The sequence below is a fragment of the Cyprinodon tularosa genome, unplaced genomic scaffold, assembly GCF_016077235.1.
Source record: "Cyprinodon tularosa strain WSP-4 unplaced genomic scaffold, ASM1607723v1 ctg244, whole genome shotgun sequence".
Taxonomy (NCBI): domain Eukaryota; kingdom Metazoa; phylum Chordata; class Actinopteri; order Cyprinodontiformes; family Cyprinodontidae; genus Cyprinodon; species Cyprinodon tularosa.
Window position 1 is genome coordinate 110,842 of NW_024038906.1, and position 24,945 is coordinate 135,786.

Consider the following 24,945-nt stretch of genomic DNA (forward strand, 5'->3'; position numbering starts at 1 on the left):
ACATATAAAGCCATAAATAACCAAGCTCCATTTTATATCACAATCTGATTGCACTAATGTTACAGAGCACTTTGCTGTCAATCAGGTTTACTAGTGGTTTCTAGAATTTCTAAAATGTATTTTTGTAACTAATGTCTCAGGTTTCCTAAACTATCACTATAGTTATGCTGCTGTAGGCTTAGGCTGCTGGAGGACATAAGTACCACTTTTCATTCTGTTTCATTCTATCTCTATTCTCTTTGCAGTATTTATTTGTTCACTTTTTAACTTGATGTTCTCTCAGTTTTTTCTTTTTGTAGTATTTCCAGTAGCTCCATCTGGTCTGATCCTGGTTGGCTGTCCCTCCTGGAGTCAAATATCAGCTGACTGCTACTATCAACACCTTTAATGATGGATTATAGAGTTAGGTCTTTTTTTCAGTGCTTTGTATTGTTTCATTGACATACCGTAGTTATGGGCTCAGATTTAACCACTTTCTACCAGAAAACTCACTCAGTTCATCTGCTTAACTGTTTCTTACCTAAACAGAGACACTTGCGAAGCTAGTTTACTGTTATATTCTCTAACATAGAAAGTATTTTATAATTTTTCTTTGGATAAACTTTACTTGCACAACTGCACTCTCTCAAACAACAGGTGCTTATTTCCAGGTACTTAAAGAATCATTTCCATATGGAAAGCCCATATTCCTATCTTCAGATACCACTTTGTACATGTCAGATTAAATAATACCAGTTATACTTCAGCAATGGTATCAAGGTGTTACTTTATTGTATGTGTTATACTATATCCATTGGTTGTGCTGTTCTTTTTATATCCCTCTGCAGGTGATGAAGCAGACAGAAGTTTTATCATTGTATCTCTTTTATCTCCTCTTTCTTTAATCTTTTCTTCTTTTTCCTGTTTATCCTTTCCTAATTTACTTATATTGCAGTGTCCGTATAATCTGTAATACTCCCTGCATAATCATAATAAAGCTATTTTTATGCATAAATCAGGCGGAACACTATGGCGACAGCCGTACTGCTCCACTTGTGAAAGCATAATCTGTTGGGTCTTTTTTTGGCATCAAGACAAGACAACTGTGCCTCCTTTTGTATGTCTGATTTTGTTTCCTAGAACCTCCAGTCGGATTAGGCAGAAGTAGGGCTGGGTACCGAACTTCGGTTCTTTTATGGTACCGACCGAAATGCTTCGGTTCTACAGAGTATCGAAACATGCCTCTTCTTTCGGTACCAAGTTTCGGTGATGGCTGTAACACTTAACGTGATTGCGTCATCCAGGAAAAATACACAGGTGGTCACGCCTACAGCCAGGGTTCATGTGACCTGGTTGTGAGCGTCGCGGAACCCCTTTAAAATGCCCCCCAGGTCAAAAGTGCGGCTTCACTTTATTAAGACTGATGCCAATAGTGCGCAATGCAATACATCGTGCACAGAAACAATTTAAGAGCAGAAAGTCGCTCGGTGTTTGACTGCAAGAAAAGCGGACCGCAGCCAGCGCGACCATCCTCCTCTCAGCAGCCCGTGGGCGGAGCAAAGCCAGAGCGGAGTGAATAATGCGAGACACTCTTGGGGAATGCTGCTTTCAAACTGGACGCCGCAGGAGCAGCAAAATCACGTCTGCTGCTTCCTTTTTGCTGCTTGTACCAGCTTCTGACGCGCGGCTGAAGCAGCTTTGCAGCTCTGGCTGCGCGGTGCAAAAGTGTGTCTGACGCGCGTTGAGCGGAGCTACTCTATTTTTCTCTGCCTTGCAGCTATATTTGCTGTGATCAGTGGGAATAAAGTAGTTTTATTATGTTTTTAAGTGGGAAAATCCACCTGAAAATGTAATCAGTGCAGTCAGTTCATCCTGCCTTCCAATATTTCTGACGGAGCCGCTCAGACCCCCACATACCAGCGGTGCGCTGTCAGTAGGATCCCATTCAACGGGCTTGTTTGTCAGACATGGTAATTTTTCTAAAGGAAAACTGCTAAGTAAAAAGTCCTCACAATGTAACAGTGAATATTAGACACTGAATTTTTTTTTTTATGTAAGAGGAAAAATGTAAATGGAAAAACAGAGCTTAAAATAAAACTCAAGATTTGTACTTTTTTATGTTGTGTAATTTTCTTTTTTTTCGAATTGATATTATAAAACTGGTATCGAAAAAAGTATCGTTCAGGAACCGGTATCGAAGTGAAGGTATCGGTATTGGTACCGGAACCGAAAATTTTTGAACAATACCCAGCCCTAGGCAGAAGGCCACTCACACTGAGCCTGGTTCTGCTAGTGGTTTCTTCTTCGTAACACAATTTTTCCCTTTCCACTGTTGCTGCATGTATTCTCATGAGGGATTGCTGCAAAGTCAACCACACTGAGAGCAAATGTCTATTGGCTCTACATGCCCATCCAGGAGGAGCAAATCATGCAAAGTCAATGACTGGATGGAATCAGCTTGGTTCTCGTAGATTGAACTTTTTAGCAATCTGTATGATCTGATTGAATTCCATCCATCTTCTTCCACTTCTGGGGGTAGCAGCTTCAGTAGGGAGGCCCAGACGTCCCTCTCCCCAACCACTTGGGGTAGCTGCTCCGGGGGAATCCCAAGACGCTACCAAGGCCAGCCGAGGAACATAGTCCCTCCAGCGTGTCCTGGGTCTCCCCCTGGGCCTCCTCCTGGTGGGACGTGCCTGTAACACCTCACCAGGGAGGCGTCCAGGAGGCATCCTAATCAGATGCCCGAGCCACCTCAACTGGCTCCTCTCAATGTGGAGGAGCAGCAGCTCTACTCTGAGTCCTCCCCGGATGACTGAGCTCCTCCACATATCTCTAAGGGAGAACCCAGACACACTACGGAGAAAACTCATTTCAGCCGCTTGTATCTGGTTCAATTATCTGTGTAAAATACGTTCAGGTGACTTGTTGAGAATTGGAGCTATATTAATTAGGAATGTCCAGATACTACTTTTTCATTTCTGATACGACATCAATATTGTAGCTTTGAGTATTGACAGATACCAATATTGACCGAATACGATATCTGAATGAATCATAGCTACTTTTATAACTCATTTTGTAGTATGGGATGTTAGAGGAGGCTTAACTGATATTACTAAAACAAAAAAACAAAAGTTATCAGGTACGAGAACAACTGAACCATATATTAATAACCAATAAGTTTTAGAAACTATGAACAGAAGCAGACAGAAATTTTAATTTCTATCAGCTTATTTGTATCAAAAAATTTAGATGCATGCCTATATATTACAATATTGTTTTTTAATCTTTTTTGGATGACAATTTTTCATAATGCATTGCATTTTAAAGATCAAGATCTCTTCCATTCAGGGGGGGAGCTTTCCTCTGGAGTGAGAAGCAAAGACGTATTTCTATTGTTCTGCGGGATATTAGAGAAATCCTTTTTATTGGTTAATGTTCAACATTAGAACTTGGCATGAAGTGAAAAGAATACCTGTGAAATAAATTTAAAAAATGAAATTCATTAGATTCACTTTGACAAAATAAATAGAAAAAATATAGCCCAAAATATAAAATCTATGAAAAATAAAATAATACATTTTGAAAATGTAAAATCTGATAAGTTGAAAAAATAACATTGGGAAAGGTAAATAACCCTTTTTTAAAAATTAGAAAACAGCAAAGTTATACCCCAAATATATTTTAGATGTTTTTCAAAGTTTCATTTCTGGATAGCTTTTTTTTTTGCAAATAAAAATTTACGAAATATGATTTTTCACATATTAATAAACAAAGCATATTCTTTGCTTTAAACAGTAATGGAACAAAATGTACTCCATAGTTTGGCCCTTTGAAATGTTTCTCTACCAATTAACCAATAAAAAATCATTGGGGTCCGAATAAATGAAATCAACAACAACTCATTTTTTATTATAAACAGTTACTTTAAACAGAATTTAACACTGAAATAAAATGATGTTTTTATGCATCCATGTTATACATGAATTTTTTAATAAAAAATTATTAAAGAAAAAAAAGGTAAAAAATTCCATTTTAAAATCTAAAGTGTTTTTTGAAGTATAGAGAACAACAATCATTCAGTTTAGTATAGAGACAATTTCCTGATTCACATATTTTATTAAATACATAAACTGACCTTTTGTTATTTTTTTCTTTCTTTTTATGGCTTAATGAGAGCAGTGGACTTAGTCAGCAGGTGGGTCCGGATCGGGGCTGCGGTTCGCTAATCCGTGACCTCTGTTCTACAATCTGTCAGTCGTAAAACTAATAATAGATATTAGGGGTATAAATAATAATCATTTTACATCTATGCATTGATCAGCTGACGATCCGATGCATCGACACGTCCGCAAGAGTATCGATCCATGTTGTTTTTTTCCTCCGGTCTATTTTTATCCATTTGGTTCTGAACGTAATTCTGACTCCCGTGCTGCGGTGGCGCTAAACTTATTTTGCCTTCCTACCTCGCTTCCTTTAGCCACTACTGTCTTTCCACTTACAGTATTTTTTGATGGAAGGCCTTTCAGAATCTATAACACAGAGGCATTATTGTTTTTCAGTGAATGAGGTTTTCGTTGGCCTAGGTAGAGTACAACTTTGCTACTTCTGCTATTTGCTGTTGTTTCTCAAATAAAATGCATAACAATATTAAAGCTTTCATTGATTTATTTCAAATTTGAAACATTGTCAAGCCTGTAAGGTAAAAAAAAATATGAACCGATTAATTGAATCGAATCCTATCGCGGTGCATTCTCGAAAATAATCGAATCGTTGGGTCAGGAAATTAATACTGAATTAAATCGCTATGATGGGTGTGATTTAAACCCCTAATAGATATCTCTGTGAGGGCGTCAAATTATGGTTAATTTCTTGCAAACATGATGCAAAACAAGAAAACAAAAACAAAAGCAGAAAAATGTAGCAGTATAAACTGTGAAACAGATGTTCCTATAGGGAAGCCAATGTCTGCTCTCAAATATTGTCAAAACGATGATTCTAACCTCCAGTTGCGTTGGTGAGACCCCTGATGTCATCGCTTAAGTTTAGCCCATAAAACGGGCCATTAGCCATCATCACCACACATACTCCACATGCTGATGGCCACTGCAGCACCTTCATGACGCCATGCCTGACTCATAGAGCTGTTTTCACACTTTGACACAGGACACAGCCGGCAGTGCAGAGCCAAACAGCAACAGTCCTGATAGTGTGAGGGCAGTCAGTGAGCTGAAATATCCTCCTGTCGCACTAAACGGGTAATGACTAATGGGGAAACAGGCAGCTCAGCCCCCCAATGTCTCCCTATTATTTTTATGGAAGTGCTGCATTGCTGTAACAAGGTGAGCAGACTTGAGGGAAACATTAGCTTAGAAGCAGAGTAATAAAATATATTGATAGGTGAAGGAGGGCTTAAAGGGTAAAGCTGTTCGAGAAGAGAGAAATGTGGTGGTCAGGAAGAAAGCAAAGGTCAATTTTGCCTTTTTTTTTCTCCTTCTGCATCCAGTGCTGTTCTGTCTTCAACAGTCACAACCCAACTGTGGAAGTTATGGTTTCTCCAAGTCTTTTAAATTGCACGGAGAGGCATATTCAGCCATTCAGAAATCGAATGGGCACCCTAACTGGTTTACTTTCTCTCACTTCATGAGAGAAAGTTTATATTAGGGAACTGCAAATAAAATAAATTCCTGCAGGTCATAAATGTCTAGAAGTTGCAATGAGACTCTTATAGTTGTAGGGAAACGGCTGTTCCAACCATTGCAGTTCCAAATTCTCCCCAGTGGTGCACAACTTTACACAAGCGAATAAAGTGAATGTGATTGGTCGATTATCAAGGGGGCGGGATTGTTGTGTCAGAAGAAGGTTTGATTGTGGCCGTTTTCTCTGAAGCATCTTGCTAACCAGTTAGCAACTTAGTGCTAGTAGGTTCCCAATGGGAAATTCCATTGGGACCAAGTAGCACTAAATTGGTGACTTAGAAACAAAGCTGTCAAGGAACGCTATGGACAGAGGAAACATGCAAGAGGAGGAGAGTTTAGTGTCGGAGGTCGTGGATGAGTCTCCTCCATCATACATTTTTTATTTAGAGGAGGAAAGTGGGGACAAAGATGTTGTGGAAGAGGTCGCCAGGGCGGCAGAAGCCTTGTTTGGTGTAGAAGGCTTCCAGCCGTACATGTTTGAGCCCTTGCCTCGCAACGCTGCCAGTTCTGTTAGCTCTACACCTGCTGAAGACACAGACGTCCATCCCTGTGAACACTGGGACGGAACTTATTGGGAAAGTAAATTATTCTTATTTCAACCGTTGCATATATTAGCTGCAACATATGAATTAAGATGCTATGACCAAAAAAAAATGTGATTGACAGATGACCGTTGATATATGATTTGCCGAATTTAGGTGTAAAAGCTGACATATAACTTACTGGCCTGGATAAGATAACGGAAAAAAGACACAGATTTTAAGACAGGATCTTTTTTTTTAATCAGAAATTTTATAAATTTTGGGACAATATAGTCTGATAAAGAGTACATTTATATACATGTTTAAGCCGGAATGATTTGACATTTAAATGTGATTTCCCTACAATTTTAAAATCAAAGCTTAAAAAACACTTGGATAGATTTGAATGTGTAAATGCGTGTGAAAAATAGAAGTGAATCATGAACCTGAGCATTGGGTTGAGTTTTGACCCCAGATCTCCAGTCTAGGAAGATGTTTTGTGTAACAATACCAAAGTAGTGCTCATAAAATCAAAGGGAAATTATAAACATTTGTGGGTTTAAAAAAAAAAGAAATTTGGTGTGCATTGGCGATGCACACTATACTATATCTAAATTATTAAAGGGGATCTACCATCCAACCATCCTTTTTCTAACACACTTGTCCCAAGTGGGGTTGCGAGGGGTGCTGGTGCCTATCTCCAGCTGTCTACGGGCAAGAGATGGGGTCCACCCTGGACAAGTCGCCACTGAGCAGCCCCTCCAAAGAGGATCTTTCAAAACCATACAGGGCAGGTGCCTTCAACTTTTTCCAGGCCAAGGACCACCAAACTAATGTCCCCCTGTTGAAGACTAGATTTGAAGACCGATTACGTCATAGCGCGGCGCCGAGGTCTGGTCAGATTCCAAGACTGCCTACAAATGCGTCCTTCTTTTTGCCCGATTTGAAGGATGGGTCTGATGTATCCTCCCTATCCTTGGTTATCCCAAGATTCATTGCGAGACCAAGCAAGCCAGCTGCTCCGTGATCAAAGGTACTTGGCGCGGAACAGTGGTGAATATTGCAAGTTCCGTTTAGTATAATACAAGTATGTGAATAGTTCCGTCTGAAAGTAATGAGAAAAGTTGTATTAATGCTTATTGAGGCAGATATGTTGCGGTAATGTTTGGTTTATCTAAAGGTTTTAATCTGTTACTGTGTAAATGGGTTTGGCTGTAATTAAAGGACAGATTCTAATACATCTGCAGTGAGTAGACTATAAATCTGATAAGATCTTTATTTTTTTGCTGTTTTGCACAATTTGCTTAACTAAGTATTAGTTAATAAGTTAGTAACTTAGTAGATTTTGCTGATATATTTTTTATACATACATTGTTTAGATTTACTTATATCTTTCTACACCTTCTATAGAATAGAATAGACATTTTTTTATTGTCCCACAATGGGCAAATTTACAGCAGCAAAAAGATTATTGAAAAAAATGGTCACACAAATGTGGATCTTAGAAAAATGTATAAGAATAACATAATAATAGTAGTGTAGAGTTAGAATATAAACAATTATATAATGTACTCTAAAGTAACAATATAAAACTGTGCACCTAGAGAATAAATAACCAACATCCAGCTATGGAAATTTTTACAGTAATGGATATTTGAAAATAGCAGCAACATCAGAGATGTGCAGAATGACAGCAGCAGGTTATTTAACTGACTAAGGTTTCTATCATTACATTTTATTTTATTTGTTCCTGCTCCAGGTGGTTGGCACCTTAATTCCACTCTGAATTCGCATGAGTAAAGTCTTTGTTCACTTTACATACAAAAATAAATAAATAAACAAAAAGTTTTGAAACTTCGGTATTCATTCTTCTCCTGCTCTGTGCGTCAACTGTCACGGTTGCTAAGCGACAGAGCGTATGGCGGAGAAAGCCGCAGAAGGCTAGACCCGTTCGGATTCACAGCCAAAACTCTTCCAGCCTCCTTATTTTCAAGGACTTCCAAAGATCCAGTCCAGGTAGACCGCGTCCTTGGAGGATGCAGCCCATACATAAGAACACAGCCAATGTCACAACACAAAGTGTAAATAATGCGCTACGGCATTACTTCAGCAGCAAATACAGGTGAGGCTCCTCTTAAGAATATACAGCAGTGCCCTCTAATGGACAACGGCAACATCACAACAATGAAATTCCTTCAAAGCGGACTGTATACTGTAGGTTGACTAGATGGGGAAAAAATGATTTAATAAACCATTAATCACCAACTGATCTATAGTCGATTATTTGTTTACTCTCCTAATACAAACAAAATAATTATTTATTCATAAACATTATCGCATACTACATGTTAATATTACACACCAAAAATAAATGTTTTCTCATACAGCCCCAATACATCTAAGTTAGTGAGGTATGATCTTTCTCTCTGTTTGTAGAGATAAAAGGCGATAAGAGTTTTAAGGAAATAAAATCCAGTATATTGACATGCAAACGCTTTGGAAATGCACCCAGAAGAATGACTCACATTAACACAACAGGCAACTTGTTAATCCCCTAAAACCATTCCCCAGTTAAATTATCGACTCTCTCACAGCTCATCTTCTTGAGGCATGACTCTCTGGTGTCAAAGTTTATGCAGAGATAACCATCCAATCTCATCGGGGAGTTGAGTTGAAGCTTTGACAACCAAGATGAACAGCCTTCCTCACTGTATCGTTATGGCTGCCCTGGAGGAGCTGAAGCTTATCACACTGCAAAAACAATCTAGAAACATGTAAAAAATGTACGTGTATTTACCCTTCATTTGAGCAGGTAAATAAGATGATCTGCAAATGTAATGAGTTTTTTTTACTCTTAAAACAAGATATTTAGAAAATATGCACTTGAATCAAGACAAATGCAATTGTCTTATTCCATTGGCAAAGTGTTTCACTTCCTTCTCAGTTCAAGAAAAATGCACTTATTTTAAGAAAAAATAAATTATTTAGATTTCAATTTTTAGCAGTGCAGAAACAAAAAGGGGAAGGTGTGACATGAAGTCATGCCAAAAAGAGTCTACAAAAAAAAACTCATGAAATTACCCCTGCAATGGAAATTCAACCAGTTATCCAAAGTAATTCATTCGTACCTTTCTTTCAGTCTTGCATCTGCAATAATTAAATCAATCAATTACTTAATAATCAATGATTTCTCCTGTTTTCTGAATTTTTAATTTGCATACAACAAAGATGAACACATCTCAAGTTAAAAAATGTTCTAACATAGCTGACACTTTAAAAAATGGACATAAAAATAAATGCACCTCCATATTACATGCTTTATATTTTAGATCAAAGGCAGAGTCATGGAAACTCTGCTTAACAAAGTCAACGATTGAATGGACAGCATGCTGTGTGATGACGTCTTTAACATGACATGTCAAACACGTTACAACGCAAGCTTTTTAAAATTTAGACAACGATACAAATTACTAGTTGAACTGAGGAAAAGATAAGGATAGGGTGAAATTTAAAGAGATAAAAAGGTTTTCTGTCAAGGAGAGCAGAAACATACTGCTGCTATTGAGTGTGAGGGAAACTTAACACCTGTTTATTCCGCACTAAAAGTAAAGGCACTTGAGGAAAGGCTGATCTGTAAATGTGTGGGAAGAGTTCATGCGTGTCACTATGAATTTGTTTGCCAGGCCAGCTTGTCAGAAGCTGTGCCGATGGGGCGAGATGCTAAAATATGTTTGAGGGACAGATTGTGAATTATTTAAGCAAGAGGGGAGAATTAGAAACTAAGACATTATCTTCTGTTGGTGCAACAGTTTAAGTGCAGTCTCTGATCAAAGCAAGATGTTAATACATGAGGATTCAGCTAAAGTCAGGGGAGGATTTACCATTAGGCAAAAATAGGCAGTTGCCTTTGGCCCCAAGTTCCTGGGGGCCCATAAAACTCCTTTTACATGTATGATTAATACAACTATTACTTATTTGTGCACATTAATTATGTTTTTAATAGAAATAATTTTGCTAAAATGCTCTTTTTGGTGACAATATATAAAAGCACCAAACTCTGCCCTCCAGAGCGAGTAGATTGGTAACCCCGCCTCCTGCTCTCCTCTAAATTGTCTGCTGTCATGATTCATGCAGCTATTATTTCATCCAAATGAAAAATGGAGAACAGATAAGCAGATCAGGGCTTGTCAACGGTGAAAAGCAGGACAGGTTTTTTTATTTTTGGCTTCCCCTGTTTTGAAACACAGGAAGGAGCAATCATCTAAGTAGTGATTGGAAAAATCTTTCATTCTCTTTGAGACATGAAATGTCAGTTGAGCACATTGTCAATATGAAAAGAAAAAGGGAAAAAAGAAAACAGAGAGGAAAACAAAAAGAAAAGTGACAAGAAGACAGGGACAAAATATAGAACAAATAATGTTTGTCTATTCTACTAAAATTTCTGTTTCTGTATAATGGGTCTGTCTTGTGTGTTGTCTTCTCAATTTAGAGGGCCCCATAACTGCCTTTGCCTAGGGCCCCAAATTCCCTAAATCTGCTTCTTCCTATAGTAATGCCATAATGGGAAACTTGCTACATTTCTAGCCTATACTAGCACCTTTAACGCTTCTGTCTTTTCTAGCTAGCTTATCATATAAAATAACTAAAACCCATTTTAGGCACACAAAAAAATAAATGTAGCATTTAATTATTTATCTAAACAATATGTGCTGGAAAATTCTTTAAGGAACACTGGGACTTAAAAGTGTAACTCACGCCCCCCCAAAAAAAACATTTTCTTCAGAAAAACAGAACAAACTGGGTCTATGGGGTGCTATTTACATTTTATTGTGCAAGTTAGTTTTGTTTTTTCACAGTTTCATGTTAGTTTTTTTCAGTTCTACAATATTTGTCGCTAAACCTTCTTACGGTGCCTTTACACCAAATTCATTTTGAGCATCAGGGTGTCTGTTTTACATGCAAATGCCCCATTCACACTACCCTTCTGAAAAAAATCCCTGCCGAGTTCGGATCGAGCTTGGATCAGTTAACTGTGCCAAACTTGGTTGCTTGCGACCATTTAGCCATCACGCTAGCACAGTTCCTCGCCTCGTAGTGATGATCTACATTACTACTGCTAGGATTGAAGGAGGGAATCAAGCAAGTCAAACATTCAGGACGTTATGTTTGGTTATAATTGTGATATTTGGTTGTTTGAGGAGAGTCAGGCGAAGAAGGCCACCTTTGGTCGCACCGCGCTCATTTGAAGGCATTTTATAAAATGTAGAGTTGAGAAGATTTCGATTGTTGTTTACAGTTCTTCTTTTTTCTGTTTTATGGTGGTTGGCAAGCAACTTACTGATGTGCATTAGTGCCAACTACTGTAATCTGACTGTAAGGAGATAACCTGGTCTGCTCCTGCACTCGTTGTCAGAGAACTGAGCCACAATGAACCGCGCCGAGCCCTACTGTTGAACTAGTACTAGATTAAGAGCGGTTCGCTTGTGTCTGGCACGATCCAGTTCCATTTACACTCAAACGTTATCTCGGTTAGCATGCTGGGACGCTCTTGGCATGGCTTCAAAAGGGTAGTGTAAGCCTCACGAAAAAGATAAAGACAAAGGTGGAGATAGTTGTTTTGTCCTCAAGAGACTGTGGGGGGGGGGGGGGGGGGGGATCTTGTCTTACTGGATTGGAGAGAAGAGAGGCGTTGCATTACTTGGGGAATAGAGTCTTCATTTCCAAACTGCATCCTCGACCTCAATTAACATGGTCAATATAAAACATTGACATTGGTCCTCAATGTCCAAAATTTGTTATGGTCTTGGTTCTGTTTAGTTTTCTTTGTGTTCTAGTTTTATTGGTTTAATTCTTATTTTGTTGTGTTTTTGGATGTATTTGAGTTCTTAGACTTTTCTTTGTTGCCCTCTGTTGCCCTCTTGTGTTGGTCTCCTTTCCCTAAGCTCCTTTATAGAAGTTCTGGTTAGTTTGACATTTTAAGTTGGATTTTTGGATTCCTGCTTCTGTTAACGGTGATTATTTCATTAAAACTGCAAGAACTTATCTCTACCTCCCTGCCTCTGCATTTGGTCCTCAAACCACAACCAAACACTGACAAAGTTATTATAATGGCTTATTGTACAAGATAAGGATAACAACAAGGAAAAATAAGAAAAGAAAGAGGAAGCCTCCAGTGGTACCATGTCAAAAACAGAAACTGAGCTTGCACCACTTCACAGCTCCAACTTTACCTTCTTACCACAAGCTTTTCAATTATAGAAGATAACCCTGGGGTTTGGCCACATGCCCTTAAAGATAGTGTAAGCTGAGAAATTGCTCAACAAAAAAAAGAAATACCAGTGCAAGGCACAGACATTGATTTCCCTAAAATTCTGAGACTCCACAACAAATACTCACAAAAGACTATTATAGAAACTAGAAAAATGGTGATAAAATTCTTAATTCATGGCTAGTATACTCTATTAGCACAGACTCCATGTTCTGTTTCTCTTGCACTGTTTTTGGGAAGTGTGACAATGCGTTAAGCAACAATGGATTCTGTACATAGTAGAGTCAAGCTCAGTACTTACACGAACATGAATCTTCAAAGGGCCATTGGGACAATACCACAAACTGGCATTATCTGAATGAAAACCAAAACAACTATAGATCAAAGACAGCAGGACTTGAAGCAGATTGAGAATGAGCATTCCCACACAATGGGAATTTTCTGGCACAAGTTGAACTGATTTAGCATAAGAGGGGTACATAAACAAGCAATGAAAGTGCATTACTTATGTGGAACATTCACAATGAAGTGATTGCAATAATTGGATATAAAATTCTTGAAGAGATTGTGTGAAGAGTACGCAGAGCAAAGTACTACTCTATCATTATGGATTGCACTACTGATGTCAGCTATAAGGAACAGCTTTCCATTGTTTTGAGAATAGTCACTCGTGAACCCTCCGTGTCTATTGCAAAACATTTCGTTGGATTTATAGATGTTGAAGACCCATCTTGTAATTGCCTGGCTGAAGTCCTGCCTGACCATTTGAAGAAGTGCCTTAGCATTTCTGACTGCCGCAGTGAGTCTTAGGACAATGGCAGCAATACAACGGGACAAAAACAGAGTGTTCAGGCAAAAATTTTGCAAATGAATACTAAAGTAATGTGCATTCCATGCAGAAGTCACTACACTTAATCTGGTTGTGGCAGATGCTGCCAAGACTTCTGTGCTGTTCATCACTTCTTTGATGTGTTGCAAAGAATACAACTTATTCAGCTCCTCTGTACAGCAGTGGGCAGATTTAAGGCAACATGTAAAATAGCTCCCCTTAAACCTTTGTCAGCAACGAGATGGGAGGCTGGAAATTACTGTGTGAAGGTAGCATAATACCAGTTACCAGAGAACCTGGAAGCATTGTCTACCTTCCTGGCAAAATACAATGAGAACCTTTTGGAACTGAGCAGTAATTTAAGGAGTCTTCCGTCTACTCCTGACTCTGCCTGAGTCAGTGGCCTCAGCCGAGAGGAGCTTTTCAGCTTTGAAGCTGACACAAACTTACATGTGGTCCTCCATGGGCCACGAGAGGCTCACAGGACTGGGACTTTCGTCAGCCGGGATTGATGGTCGCTGGTCTTTGGATATGGAGGACATTGTTGTTGCCTTTGCTAAAGCCAAGACTCAGATGCTTTATATAATATGTCCATAAAGGTTGATCTTATATGTGTGTGTCCTTTTGTTTAAGTTGGATGTAAGAATTACTGTGCAATTTGCCAATTTTAATGGGTTGTTTGTAAAGAATACTTTCCCTTTTTAATGGAATATTATTTGCTTGTTTACACTGAAATTGTCTTTTGTTACCAACTTAAAGAAGGAATATTCAATTGTATCTCTCCCCTCCGGGGTGCCATTCTTATTTTTATGGGGCAGACAGGAGAAATCCAAAACTCAAAGGGCAGTGTTACTTGAGGATCCTAATTGAGAAACACTGATCTAGATCTTTTGGTCAAAAGAAAAAGATCCAGCGAAAAGCGTCGGAAAAATAGCTTCCTCTGCAGGGTGGGTTGGCACTCCCTTATAGGGCTTTTCAACCAACACGGTTCAGAGCCCATTCCGGTTCTCAAACGTGTTTTCAAACAGGTTGCAAATATTTCGACCATCAAAAAGAGGTTCCACAGCAGCAACACTGGTAAACACCTGGCTCTGCAGAATAGCTGCTTCTTCGGAGCAAATCCCTCACACCAAACTTGATTGTGGTCAAAGTGGAGAGGGAAAAACTCCCTTTTAACAGGAAGAAACCTCCAGCAGAAGCAGGCTCAGTGTGAGCTACAATCTTCCGAGGCCGACTGAGGTTCAAGGAGACTGAAGGAGAGATACAGAACAAAGCAGGGACACAAAAGGCTACTGTTAACCAGCTCCACAGGCGGCCTCATCCAGGAAACACACAGCCAGACAGATGAGCTCCAAGCCAGGTCCCATGTCAGGGTATGAAAGAGAGCACATACAGGCAGTGCCAGTCAGAGAAACAGGACTACACTGAAAAACAGACCGACCTCCAACATCAACAAAGAAATGTGTTGATAGCAGCAGCACAGCTGATATTTTTCTCCAGGATGGCGTCACAGCCAAACAGGAACAGAGCAGATGAAGCTACTGTACTATAATAAGAAAAATCAGAGTTAGAGATTGAACTAACAAATACTGCAGTGGGAGAATAGAGATAGAATGAAGCAGAATAATGAAAAGGGATCCCTATGTCCTCCAGCAGTCTAAGCCTATAGCAGCATAACGATAGAGATAGCCGAGGATAACCTGAGCCGCTCTAACTATAAGCTTTTTCAGAAGTGAAATTTTAAGCCTTGCCTTCAAAGTAGACAGGGTGTCTGCTTCACAGACTGAAACTGGTAGTTGGTTACATAGGAGAGAAGCCTGATAACTAAAACTTCTGAAACCCATTCTACTACTTTTAGAAATAAACGTAGAATGTACATCCATTACTTCTTTGGCTCCTTCAGCACATACTGTAGGTTTAGAAAGTAGTATCCACAATTTTTTAAATTTAACTTCTAATAAGAAGCAGTAATACGATGCTGGCTTCAGCGCGCTCCGTTTGGACTTTTATTTTTTCACGTTAGCCATATGTTGCACCACAACTATTACCCGAACTGTATTATTCTCTTTTTCTTTTCAGAGGACAGTTAAGCATCAACAGGTTATCCTTTTGAGGAAGAAGATGTTAAGAAAGCCTGTTCCTATGTTCAGATGTGGAAGAGCTGAGGAAACCACATGTGCACAGGGCGAATTATTCAGGATAATTAAGCCAAATTCGCCAAATCGCGTTAATCACCTCTCTAAATTTGCCACCATTGCCTCACTCTGCTTCACTAAAGAGCTAAAGGATATTCTAGTTTACATAACTGCATTAGTTTTTATACAAATATAGACAATATTAGTATAATAACTGCGTCAGTTTACTTTTCTTTGTTCTGTTAAAAAGAAATTGGTCAGACAGAGAGGGGTTGGGAGTAACTTGGTAGACTAAGAAAAACTAAAGGGATGGCCAGCAAGAAAAAGTTTGAGAACCACTGATCTAGGTAGACTTACTAATTTCAAACAAGAAGGAGAGAAAGTTGAACATACCAACATGGACTTATGCACTGAATGATGTCCCAGACGGAGCGAAACGTGTTTGTTGATAAGGATATAACTGGCTTGCAAATCTTTGGTTGAGTTGGAGAGAAACAGAGAGCACAAAAAGAGAAGCTGGGCGTCCCACACAGAGCCAGAGACCGTTTGTGTCATCTCTTCAGAGTGGAAAAAGTACAACAGATGTGATATGAGGACAATCAATAACATACTAGTCCGATACTGTACCAGGTCTGCTGTCTACTACCCTGGGAAGTACTGTGTTTGTGCGTGGGTTTGTGAAACAGATGGTAAAACAAAGAAGATCCAAAAGATATCCTGATGAGGTAAAGAGGGCCTTATTATTAATAGGTCAATAAACAATAAGCTAAAAGATTGTTCTTTTTTCCAGCTTGGTGAACTTACAGACAAAATGTCTCAATGTAAAAGGGGTTGCAACAGACCTGCAGCCAAACCTCCACCTGGCAGAGAGTGAGGCTGGATCGAAAGATAATGATGACTATAGGGAAAGTAACTTTACAACTTAATCAGTGAATGAATAGTTTCTCAATGCATAATCCATAAAACGACAGTGGCATCTGTTGAAGGAGTTTGCCCTGCAACCAGAGGGTAGTCAGTTCAAGCCCGGGTTCTGGCTTTCAGAGTCATTGTGTCTTTGGCCAAGACACTTTACCTGCATTGCCTACTGATGGTGGTCAGAGAGCCCGATGCCTCGCTTCTGTCAGTGAGCCCCTGGGCAGCTGTGGCTACAATGTACACAATCAGTGTGTGCGTGAATGACTGAATGTAGTGTCAAGCGCTTTGGTCATGTCCTCTGACTTATATAAGTACAGGCCATTTACCATAAAATGGATCAGAGAGAAAGCTAAACAGATTCATGACGAATTAAGAGGAAAACCGTCTCTGCTGCTGTTCTGCTCAAACATGTATCCTGAACGCCAATCGATCACCTTTGTATACACTTAAAACAACATTTTCTATCCTTTTTCTATTTCACTATATAAAGAGTGCAAACTGCACCCTTGGTGGTTTGTTTTATTTATAATAAAACTGTAATTTACTGTATTTATGAGGTAAGTAGGAAGCTACAGCAGTGGAAAACATTAAAAGACTAAAAACCTGGGAGCAAAGGTTATACAGAGTTACCTAAATCCAGCTCATCTGAATTTAATTTGGTGCTATAATGCATCGTAGAGCATGCATTTCTAAAAACAACGTGCAGTAGAACTTATTTGAACCATTATTTCACTACATGCTAACAAAATGAACCAATTTTCTGAGTTTTAACAGGTTAGAGAGCACAGATGATTCAATTACATAAATTTAGAAAATGAAGTCATTATACTTTTAGTACATCAGGGAAAACATTTTCCTATCAGCAGATTAATAGAGGCTAAGTATAAGAACATTATTCACTGAAGGTTAAGAGCATTTTCAGATTACAGAACCGCCTTTAATATCAACGTACCCAATGCTATCATTTATCATATATAAAACACATTTCTTATTGTTTAACTTTAAGAGTCATATAAAAGCCTCCCAGTGCATCTCTTACATGATTGCATCTACAGTACATAAGTCTATAAAATACTGCAGGGGACGATGTAACACTTAATTGAATAAATATGACTAATAAATAACTTCAATATTTGTCTACTAATTGAGTAAACAATTATTGGTTAACTTGAGTATGCAGACTGTAAAAGATGCCATTACCTGAAAGAGCAAACTACACAGAGAAGTATTTATAACAAAGATGTTATGTCAGGGTTTGGTTGTGGTTTGGAGGACCCAAATGCAGAGGCAGAGAGGCAGAGGAGATTTCTAGCAGTTTAATGGGGCAAAACAGTTAACAAAGGCAGGAATGCAAAAATCCAAATAATAATCAAAAGCAAACCAGAACTATAGAGACATCTGGGGAAACCAAACACGAGGAGCCAGGGAGAGACGAGGTAAGTGGACAACAGCATGGGAGGACAGCAAAGAAAAGGAACCAACAAAGAGTGAGAGCAGAGGGAGAGCATATATAGCTGACTGAGAGAAAGGCAGGGTTAACGAGCTGACAAGGAGCAGGTGTGAGAGGAGACAACGAGGGAGCCAAGGGGAAAGGAACATACACACACAAGAAGGCAACAGAGGACAACAGAAAAACATGAGAACTAATATAAATCTAGAAATTACAACAAAACTGGAATTAAACCAATAAAACTAGAAAACAAGGAGCAAAGTAAAGAACAACAGAACCAAGACCATGACATGTTAAAAATATATAAACATTTTTGCTTTTTTGTCGTCAGTATTCACCATCCAGAGGTCCTCGAGGTGCTTTAGCTCCAACCGGTTAAAATTCTTTATGACATTGTCTTTAAGAAACCTTTTATTATTTGATGAATAAAATATATATATCAGCCCTAATGCAGAGAGTAATAAACTAGAGCAGGGGTCTTGTACGTTTTCCAGGCCAAGGACCCCCAGACTGACGACGAGATGGAGCAGGGACCCCCTAATTGTATATATATATTGTATCAAATTGTGTTAAATCAAACTGGTCCTATAGTCACTCTGTTACAGATGGAGTAAAGTAGCAAAAGTAATTTCTCCCTGGGATTATTAAAGTATTTCTGATTCGGATTCCTGGTTGATGGGACAGGTGTTGTGAATGAAACGGTGCCCAGCATGAAAGAGCTCCTGTGTGTCGCTGAATGTGTGCATTGATGACTGAAAGACATCTTCTGCCTCCATTTATCTGTTTACTACAGTGTGTCGAATTCATGTTAATGTGGATTTAAAGACATTTCAATTTGTGGAAAAAATTGCAGGAGGGAATGTAAAAAGAAAGTCTAATCAACTCTCTCTAGATGGTTTTTCACAATTATTGTGATCCCTGAGGAAAATGAAAGGCAAAAATATATAATTAAATACATGAATATGAATTTCAAATAAAATAAATAGATGCAAGATTTACTTATATATCTAAAATAAAGAGTCCTTGTTAGCATAGTGGGGAGTATTCCCGCCTGTCCGCAGGAGACCAAGGTTTGATTCCCAGACGAGGAGCCTCACTGTTAGTGGAGTGGTGACCTAGTGGTTAGAGCACTGCGCTTGGGTCTCAGAGGTTCACCGACTCCCACGGACTGCCACTCTGGCTCCCTGAGCAAGACCCTTAACCCCAGACTGGCCAAAAAAAACAAAAAAATAAAATTTACACCAAGGGATAATAACTACCACATCGACATAAAGGCTATATTCAAAGGGCCATGAAAGGAGTTAAATATAACCAAATGTAATGTAAAATAAATGTTAAATATCTCTGAATTTATTACTTATTCAAGTTAAAACATGAAAGTTAGGTAGAAAAAATATGTTTGCTTGTTGCTCTCTTATAATAGAAACCATTTTAATTTGTCATATTATAAAACCTATGTAAATCAATCAAATTATTCACTTGAATAAAAAAACAACATCAAACACAAGTTTAAATATAAACTCTGATCAAAACATTTGACCAACATCGGCTGCTACAGCCTTGAATCCGACCGATGAGATGCTTTGACTGCAGTAAACATCTGTCTGCAGAAACATTAAACACATTGCAACTGCAGCTATATGTATAAATAACTATGCAATTAACTAGAAATATCAAAATAAAGTTAAAGACTCAGTTCACAGCTATATTTGTGAAATATATGAGGAGATGCAGCCTGTCCTTGAACACACCAAGTGGATCCTCTTTCTATCATCTTTGATCATGTTCTGGAAATTACAAAGACAAATAAAAGCAAGAGCAATCATTAATTAGATCAACTTCAGTTGAACTATTTGGCTTCTTAGTGTAATGACACTTTAACATTTTCTGATTAGGTTTTTAAAAATGCTTACCTAAGGGTTTTCTCTTTCTGAGCAGATGTCTGACACAGTTTTCCTATTACCAGTTTATCCAGGTCTGGTTTTAGGTCCAGAGGCAATCTGTAGAACGGCATGGAGGTCCTAATCTGTCAGGCATGATCTGTGCTTGTTTTTTTCCTTGTTGTATTTTTTTTTTAGATTCAATATGGAAAACATCTCTTCAAACGGATAGGTGCTCCCAAACATGGGCAGAATATAGGCAGCATGAAGCCGAAGCTGTGGCATCAGACCAGGGGTAGCGAGGGAGGTTACAGTCCTGGATTGCTGCATCCTGGAACTTTGCTCTCAGACCACTGTCGCTCAGTTAACTCTATCTGAAGGTGTTAGAGTGCAGTGCAGATATGGGTGGTGAAAGGATTGGCATAAAAAGAAAAGTCCGGCTGATGTCCTCTAAAATCAGCAAAGCACCATTCAAACCGGCTAAGTTTGGTCGCACACAGAGCAAATATGAGGCAGACATGCTCTATATCAGGGGGAACCAATTAGAAATCAAGGGGGTCCAAAAAATAAAAATTAACAACAAGTAAAGGTCCGGAGATATTTTTAATTATAATTTGTTACTTTAAACAGAATTTAACACTAAAATAAAATGCAGGTCTTTATGCATCCATGTTACACATTGAATTATAAAAAAAAGATTTTTTTTTTTCCATTTTAAAATCTAAAATGTGCTTTATAAAACTCACATATTTTATAAAACACCTGAACTGACCGTTTGTTTTCTCTTTTTTTTTCTTTTTTTCTGACTTAATGAGAGAAGAGGGCTTTATGCTGCCCTGCAAGGCTTTAAACCTAGGTTTGAATGGAGACAAAGTCATTCTAAAGCACATATCAAGGAGCTCATTTTGAGCCTGGATCCATATTTACTTTTGATTCTGTTCATGGTGGAGAATCCTGCTTCACAGCAGCAGGTTGAGCCTAACATACTCTAAATGTGCAGAGTCCACTTTGAGCACGCCATTTCACTTTTCTTTCACCAGTTCACCACAGCTCTTCCAGCAGTCCACACTTTCTTAGTAGGGCTGTCGCAGTTGAGGAATTCCCCCTGCGATTATTCAAAGAGGCTAAATATTGCAATATGCGATATTATTGCACCATCTTTTTTTCTTTATTCTAATCTATTTCACAAATGTGTTTGTATATCGTTAAATCACCAACTACATGGCAACATTTTCTTTGAAACATGGCGCTTAAACATTAAAAAAAGATTATAAAAAAAGACATGGCAATTTTATAAACTTTACTGAATGCAGATCAAAGGGCAGTGATGGCACAGATAAGCCTCATTTCTCCGACTGAACTTGAAGGAATAGTACACCCAAAACATGATTAGCCTTCATTTTCTACTCACCCCCATGCTGAACAAAACTCTGTAGTACTTTTTTGATATCTCAAATGCATCTGGAGATCTGGGAGGCTTCTTGCTGTCTGCTGACATTCAAATAATGGAGGTCTATGGCGCCCGAGACAGAAAGGTCCATAAAAGTCCACAAAAAACGTGTCAATATTCCTCCATACTGCTCGTCCAATGTAATCCAAGTGTCCTGAGTGGGTAGCGTCCATAATTTACTCGAAACAAAGTCATTTAGAATGTTTTTAGAGCATAAACAGTAGTGTATAGGATTTCCTAAAAGGGCGCGCATGCGCGTTCACGAGTCTACGGAAACCGCGCCAGACCAAACCAGATGAAAGTGCGCATTCAGCGTCTGCTCTGCCGATAATGCAAGCGTAGAAGAAGAAGTTCCGCTTAGTTGTTTGCCAACCGCCATTAAAAAAAGTTCCGCTTTTCACCTGTTTATTTTCTGCCCTGAGCCAGGTGAGCACGAGATCAGTCTCTCTCAGAGTTTGAAAAAGTTGTTGATTAGTGATTTTGGTCGTGAAATTAAGAAGATGGTTCGAGTGTGTTCCTATCCTGGATGCTTCAATCAGATGAAGCGCAAGTGTGGAAAAACCCATTCCGTGACTTTCCACAAATTACCTCTTCGGGACCCTGAAAGGCTAAAACTGTGGCTAATAGCTCCACGAAAAGATCTAAGGACAGCTAACGTGGATTCTCTCCGTGTCTGTAGTGAACACTTTTCAGCGCATGATTTCCGAACCTGTAAAGGAAGAGCTTTATTAAAGAGTACAGCTGTGCCGATGGTGTCACAACTAAGGACAGAGGTATGTACTTTATAAACCATTTATGTAACTTACACGTTTGTATATGATCTGTATTTTTACCGGAAAATGTTAAAACACGCTAATATCACTTGAGTAAAAATGTTAACTTCCACATTTTAGTTGCTTATATATATATATATATATATATATATATATATATATATATATATATATATATATATATATATATATATATATATATATATATATATATATATATATATATATATACATATATATATATATATATATATATATATATATATATATATATATATATATTTATATATCATTTATCAACGATCAGAGTCTGAGTGATGTTTTATTTTGAAAAATATAAAAAAATTGCGATACTCTCTCCTAACTACATCAGTCGGTGCATATGTGCCTCTTGACACAGGTTAATTCAGTTCAAGACTCATCCTATCTATAACATCCTATCTTTGTGAAGCGGGATATTCTGCGGTTACAGCGACCAAAACAAAGCTACGGAACAGACTGGACATCAGGAGCACACTTCGTCTGTCATTTTCTCAGATTAAGCCTAGATGGGACCGGCTTGTTGTTTTATTTTTATGCAGTTTGTATTTGATTTTATGCCAATCTTATCATTTTACTTGATCATATTTACCCCCCCACCCCAACCCCACCCCGGGCAGTCCCTGAAAATATTGTCTGACATATAGCGGTCCGTGGTGCAAAAAAGGTTAGGGACCGCTGATCTAGTGCATACATGCCTGTAGTGATGCACTACAGTGCATACATCAGTTTTACAGTTTAAACACCTACTCAAGATAGTATTAAAACTTTTTTGAAAAATGTAGTTAGTTAGTTGCTCCAAATATCAAAATTTGCCAAAGAATATTGCCTGAAATACATTTACCGATAAGCCATCATGGACATACGAGTGAAGCAATGAGCAAAGTTCTCAGATATTCAGCTAATCTTTCACAAAGAAGTGTACATACCCTATAAATACTTTGAAATGATCCTTTGAAAAAAAAGGTTCAATGCATTAAAATGAAATAATTATGCTGTCTTTTTATTGAATGATTGTTTTTGTTTAATTAATTGAAATATAGCCATATGATTAATCTTTTCACTGCCAGTTTTGAATCAGCTTCAAACGTCCAACTCCGCTTTAATCAACTGAAAAAATTCAGTCTTTTTTGCTGTATCTGAAACATTTCACCCTCACGCACACAGAAGTTTAGCTTTTATTGTGCTCTTTGTAGAATGATAGAAGTAATTGAGGAAAGAGATTCTGAAATATATACGTGGGAGCAGAATGCACTTTTGGTTTTAAAATTAATGACATTGAAATCAATGAATCTGGTGTACAGCTTCAATGTAGAATAGAACAATAACAAAATATCTGAATACTTTCAATTCAGTTATTCAAAACCAGCTAATGTGTTGGGCTGACACAGAAAAGCAGCAGAGTGTTTTTCTCCGAAGTCAAGCTGTGCCAAGTTGTGTAACAGCTGGAGTGGATGGCACTGCTGCCATCGACCTAAGCTCAAATGAATATCTAGATGGATCGAAAGTTTTTGTGTCGATTATTATGTGACTATTGATATTTTTTTGGCCACACTAGTTGCCAGGGAAGTGATGGTGCAACAAGCTCAAAACATGATAATTGACATCACGGATCATAAAATTGAGAAAACAGATGAGGATTTAATTGTATTTATGGCTGGAAAAAGAGCCTCGATCTGTTGATTTCTTCTGTTTGCTTTTACAAAAAAGGGAAGTTAGAATAATATAGGTTTAATAGATCACAAAAGGGTTTCATGCCCGTCGTTATCCATGAAAATGCTTTAATTTAAAACTCCAAAAATAAAGTAAAAGGATCAACCACCCTTTGGAGTCCCAACATATTATTACCTACATTTGCTATTATTTTACATTTCAATGGCGCACTAAAGTAGCAGAAAATAGAAAAACATCATTGTCAGTCTTGAAGAAAAGCACTGCCTTTTAAGAAAGACTGAGTGCAGCAATTGCAAGGTGACAAAAAAAGTCTAATTTTATTTTATTTTTTTATTGTTTTTGTTAAGATCTGAGGGCAGGGAAGGACATGAATTTAAAGTCGCAGGGAAATCATATTTAAATGTCAAATCATTCTGGCTTAAACATCTATTAGGGTTGTCAAAAGTATCGATACTCAAAAAAGTATCGATACTGAAATGTTGTATCCGGATACAATACTCATTTTCAAAAGTATCGAGTACCAGTCGCACCTAAACAGTCATTCATCTAAAGTGCAGAATAGGGAAAATGCACTTTCTGAACAATGTGTGATCGAATAATTCTGTGCACTTTTCAGTTTCAGACTTTTTTGTAACAGTTGCAGCTGCTGAGAATTATTTTTGTTTCTTAACTGGTTTGGCTAGTGTCATTATTATGTGTGCAAAGCATAGCCAAGTAAGGAAAACTTAATTTTAATTTTGTAAGTTTTTTATCAAGCTTGCTAAATACTGTGCACAGCAAACAACCTCAAAATGTTGTTCTTATTGTTTATTGTATTTATTTATTTATTGTATTTTAATTATTAATCAAAATATTTCTGTTTAAATTTTATCCTTGTGGTATCGAAAATGGTATCGAGTATCGAATATTTTCCTTAGTATCGGTATCGAGTTGAAAAGTTTAGTATCGTGACAACCCTAACATCTATATAAATGTACTCTTTATCAGACCATATTGTCCCAAAATTTAGAAAATCCTGTCTTAAAATCTGGGGTTTTTTCCGTTATCTTATGTAGGCCAGTTCGTTATACGTCAGCCTGAACACCTAAATTCGGCCAATCATATATCAACGGTCATCTGTCAATCAATTTTTTTTTGGTCACGACATCTTGATTCATATGTCTCAGCTAATATACACAATAGTTGAAATAAAAATCTACATAATGATCTATAATAATGAACACAGTCAGATAAATCAAATGAACATTTTGCCAAATAAAACAAAAACATCGGCATCATAGCCAGCGGTCCTTCACACACGGCTATGCAGAGAGAGAGGGCTGCTGCAGACGGG

General features: G+C 38.1%; 1 protein-coding gene across 1 annotated transcript in view; it reads right to left on the reverse strand.

The window, feature by feature from the left end:
* Positions 1–24,945, reverse strand: part of LOC119785233 (visinin-like protein 1) — a 47,217-nt gene that overhangs the window by 13,005 nt on the left and 9,267 nt on the right. The gene's annotated exons all lie outside the window — the stretch shown is intronic.